Source organism: Electrona antarctica (genome assembly GCF_951216825.1).
Source record: "Electrona antarctica genome assembly, chromosome: 6".
Classification (NCBI taxonomy): Eukaryota; Metazoa; Chordata; class Actinopteri; order Myctophiformes; family Myctophidae; genus Electrona; species Electrona antarctica.
Window position 1 is genome coordinate 57108701 of NC_136811.1, and position 4942 is coordinate 57113642.

A 4942-nucleotide genomic window follows, 5' to 3' on the forward strand; every position below is an offset into this window, starting at 1 on the left:
TTGGTGGCTGTACTAGGCTATACTAGGCTGGATCAGGCTGGAATAGGCTAGAATGCAGTGTACTAGACTGCACTGGACTCTAATTGGCCCTATTAGGCTGTATCAGGCTCTTGTAAGCCCTGTAGTTCCACGCACTTGAGGTTAACAACTGCGTACACAGGCAATAGTTTTTACATGAGTTTGTGTGCTCGGACAATAGTTGTACATGGAACATTTCTAGGCTTTTGTACTTTACTGCCTTGTAAAGCCTAATATACCCTAGTACAGCCTAGCACAGTCTACTAGAGTCAAAAACAGCCTATTAGAGCCTTGTAGAGTCTAGTACAGCCATGTACACCCACGTCTAGCCTAGTCCAACCTAGTGGGAGAATAGACTTGGAGAGAGGGGTATTTAGATGGCTGTACTAGGCTATACTAGGCTGGATCAGGCCGGAATAGGCTAGAATAGGGTGTACTAGGCTGTACTAGGCTCTTGTCAGCCCTGTATTTCCTTGCACTTGGGAATAACCACTGTGTACACGGGCAATAGTTTTTACAGGAGTTAGTGTGCACGGCCAATAGTTTTACATGAACATTTCTAGGTATAGTACTTTACTGCCTCGTACAGCCTAATAGACCCTAGTACAGCCTAGCACAGTCTACTAGAGCCAAAAACAGCCTATTAGAGCCCAGCAGAGCCTAGTCCAGCCTAGTGGGAGAATAGACTTGGAGAGAGGGGTATTTTGGTGGTTGTACTAGGCTATACTAGACTGGATCAGGCTGGAATATGCTAGAATGCGGTGTACTAGGCTGTACTGGACTCTAATAGGCCCTATTAGGCTGTACCAGGCTCTTGTCAGCCATGTAGTTCACGCACTTGCGGTTAACCACTGCGTAAGCAGGCAATAGTTTTTACATGAGTTTGTGTGCACGGACAATAGTTGTACATGGAACATTTCTAGGCTTTTGTAAAGCCTAATATACCCTAGTACAGCCTAGTACAGTCTACTAGAGCCAAAAACAACATTAGAGCCCAGTAGAGTCTAGGACAGCCATGTACACCCACGTCTAGCCTAGTCCAACCTAGTGGGAGAATAGACTAGGATGGGGGGGGGGGGGGGGGGGGTATTTAGATGGCTGGAACAGGCTGGAATAGGCTAGAATAGGGTGTACTAGGCTGTACTAGACTTTAATAGGCTCCATTAAGCTGTACTAGGCACTTGGGAATAGCCACTGTGTGCACGGCCAATAGTTTTACATGAACATTTCTAGACTTTAATGGCTGTAATAGACTTGTCCGTGATAAGAGCTTCTCTTCACACGGGTGGGATTGTTTTCTATTAGCCTGCCGTGTACACCATTCTTTTTCTGTGTGACTGCCATGCAGGCAAACACGTGTGGCTCAGCCAGGAATGGTATGCTTATCAAAATATTTCCATTATGCGTTACCATGGCGAGGTATTTCGCAATAAGCGATGTCCAAAACCCATTAAGGACCCCAGGGGGTCCCCAAACCACACTTTGATAACCATTGAAGGACCCCATCGAGACCCATCAAGGACCCCATGGGGTCCCCGAACCACACTTTGATAACCAGTGTTGGACCTCATCGAAACCTATCAAGGACCCCAAGGGGTCCCCGAACCACACTTTGATAACCAGTGAAGGACCCCATCGAGACCCATCAAGGACCCCAGGGGGTCCCCGGACCACACTTTGATAACCAGTGTTGGACCTCATCGAAACCTATCAAGGACCCCAAGGGGTCCCCGAACCACACTTTGATAACCAGTGAAGGACCCCATCGAGACCCATCAAGGACCCCATGGGGTCCCCGAACCACACTTTGATAACCAGCGTTGGACCCCATCGAGACCCATCAAGGACCCCAGGGGGTCCCCGTACCACACTTTGATAACCAGCGTTGCACCCCATCGAGACCCATCAAGGACCCCATTGGGTCCCCGAACCACACTTTGATAACCAGTGTTGGACTTCATCGAGACCCATCAAGGACCCCATGGGGTCCCCGAACCACACTTTGATAACCAGTGTTGGACCTCATCGAGACCCATCAAGGACCCCATGTGGTCCCCGAACCACACTTTGATAACCAGTGTTGGACCCCATCGAGACCCATCAAGGACCCCATGGGGTCCCCAAACCACACTTTGATAACCAGTGAAGGACCCCATCGAGACCCATCAAGGACCCCAGGGGGTCCCCGAACCACACTTTGATAACCAGCGTTGGACCCCATCGAGACCCATCAAGGACCCCATGGGGTCCCCGAACCACACTTTGATAACCAGCGTTGGACCCCATCGAGACCCATCAAGGACCCCAGGGGGTCCCCGTACCACACTTTGATAACCAGCGTTGGACCCCATCGAGACCCATCAAGGACCCCATGGGGTCCCCGAACCACACTTTGATAACCAGCGTTGGACCCCACCGAGACCCATCAAGGACCCCATGGGGTCCCCGAACCACACTTTGATAACCAGCGTTGGACCCCATCGAGACCCATCAAGGACCCCATGGGGTAACCGAACCACACTTTGATAACCAGTGTTGGACCCCATCGAGACCCATCAAGGACCCCATGGGGGTCCCCGAACCACACTTTGATAACCAGCGTTGGACCCCATCGAGACCCATCAAGGACCCCATGGGGGTCCCCGAACCACACTTTGATAACCAGCATTGGACCCCATCGAGACCCATCAAGGACCCCATGGGGGTCCCCGAACCACACTTTGATAACCAGCGTTGGACCACATCGAAACCCATCAAGGACCCCATGGGGGTCCCCGAACCACACTTTGATAACCAGCGTTGGACCCCATCGAGACCCATCAAGGACCCCATGGGGGTCCCCGAACCACACTTTGATAACCAGCGTTGGACCCCATCGAGACCCATCAAGGACCCCATGGAGGTCCCCGAACCACACTTTGATAACCAGTGAAGGACCCCATCGAGACCCATCAAGGACCCCATGGGGTCCCCGAACCACACTTTGATAACCAGTGTTGGACCTCATCGAGACCCATCAAGGACCCCATGGTGTCCCCGAACCACACTTTGATAACCAGTGTTGGACCCCATCGAGACCCATCAAGGACCCCATGGGGTCCCCGAACCACACTTTGATAACCAGTGTTGGACCTCATCGAGACCCATCAAGGACCCCATGGGGTCCCCGAACCACACTTTGCTAACCAGTGTTGGACCCCATCGAGACCCATCAAGGACCCCATGGGGTCCCCGAACCACACTTTGCTAACCAGTGTTGGACCCCATCGAGACCCATCAAGGACCCCATGGGGGTCCCCGAACCACACTTTGATAACCAGCGTTGGACCCCATCGAGACCCATCAAGGACCCCATGGGGTCCCCGAACCACACTTTGCTAACCAGTGTTGGACCCCATCGAGACCCATCAAGGACCCCATGGGGTCCCCGAACCACACTTTGATAACCAGCGTTGGACCCCATCGAGACCCATCAAGGACCCCATGGGGTCCCCGAACCACACTTTGATAACCAGCGTTGGACCCCATCGAGACCCATCAAGGACCCCAGGGGGTCCCCGAACCACACTTTGATAACCAGCGTTGGACCCCATCGAGACCCATCAAGGACCCCATGGGGTCCCCGAACCACACTTTGATAACCAGCGTTGGACCCCATCGAGACCCATCAAGGACCCCAGGGGGTCCCCGTACCACACTTTGATAACCAGCGTTGGACCCCATCGAGACCCATCAAGGACCCCATGGGGTCCCCGAACCACACTTTGATAACCAGCGTTGGACCCCACCGAGACCCATCAAGGACCCCATGGGGTCCCCGAACCACACTTTGATAACCAGCGTTGGACCCCATCGAGACCCATCAAGGACCCCATGGGGTAACCGAACCACACTTTGATAACCAGTGTTGGACCCCATCGAGACCCATCAAGGACCCCTGGGGGTCCCCGAACCACACTTTGATAACCAGCGTTGGACCCCATCGAGACCCATCAAGGACCCCATGGGGGTCCCCGAACCACACTTTGATAACCAGCGTTGGACCCCATCGAGACCCATCAAGGACCCCATGGGGGTCCCCGAACCACACTTTGATAACCAGCGTTGGACCCCATCGAGACCCATCAAGGACCCCATGGGGGTCCCCGAACCACACTTTGATAACCAGCGTTGGACCCCATCGAGACCCATCAAGGATCCCAGGGGGTCCCCGAACCACACTTAAGTGTTGGACCCCATAGAAAGTCCTTTCTAGGCTGGAGTAGGCTAGACTATGGCTCTCTGCTGCCCCCCGTTGACAAAATGTTGTAAACACAGACAGGTTCACGAAAAGCAGTGGCGCGTGTTCACGCTCCGGATGAACTATGGGAAGTGTTCCCTGCCGGGTGCACCGGCACTAGTTTGTATACGGGCCATAGTTTCTTACCATTGAAACAACCTGCTGTGAACACCACTTTAATTGTTATTATTATTATTATTATTATTATTATTATTATTATTATTATTATTATTATTATAGTATACATAAAAGTACTCATCGTGCAGAAAGGCCCATTTCACAGTCATATTATTGAATTGTAATTATTAATGCATTCATTGTGATTCACTTTCATGTTAAACAGCTGCACTAAAGGCCTGCCATATCCATGATCCTCCTCTAGGGGTCAGCAACGTTCCACATAACTTCCCAAACACGTCCTAAGTAACTGTTTGAATGAATGATCAAACATTTCACACGTCAGTGTTTCACAAGCCTCAATTAACAGCGACAGCCTATCATTTTATCAAACATAATTATACAGTCTGTGACCTGCCAAGTCTATGTACAACGAGGGACTGTCTAAAAACAAGAATGCAAATATAGGAATATTTCCAAATTGGTGAAAAGTATAGGCTATATATACTGGAGGCATGCACTGGGCTA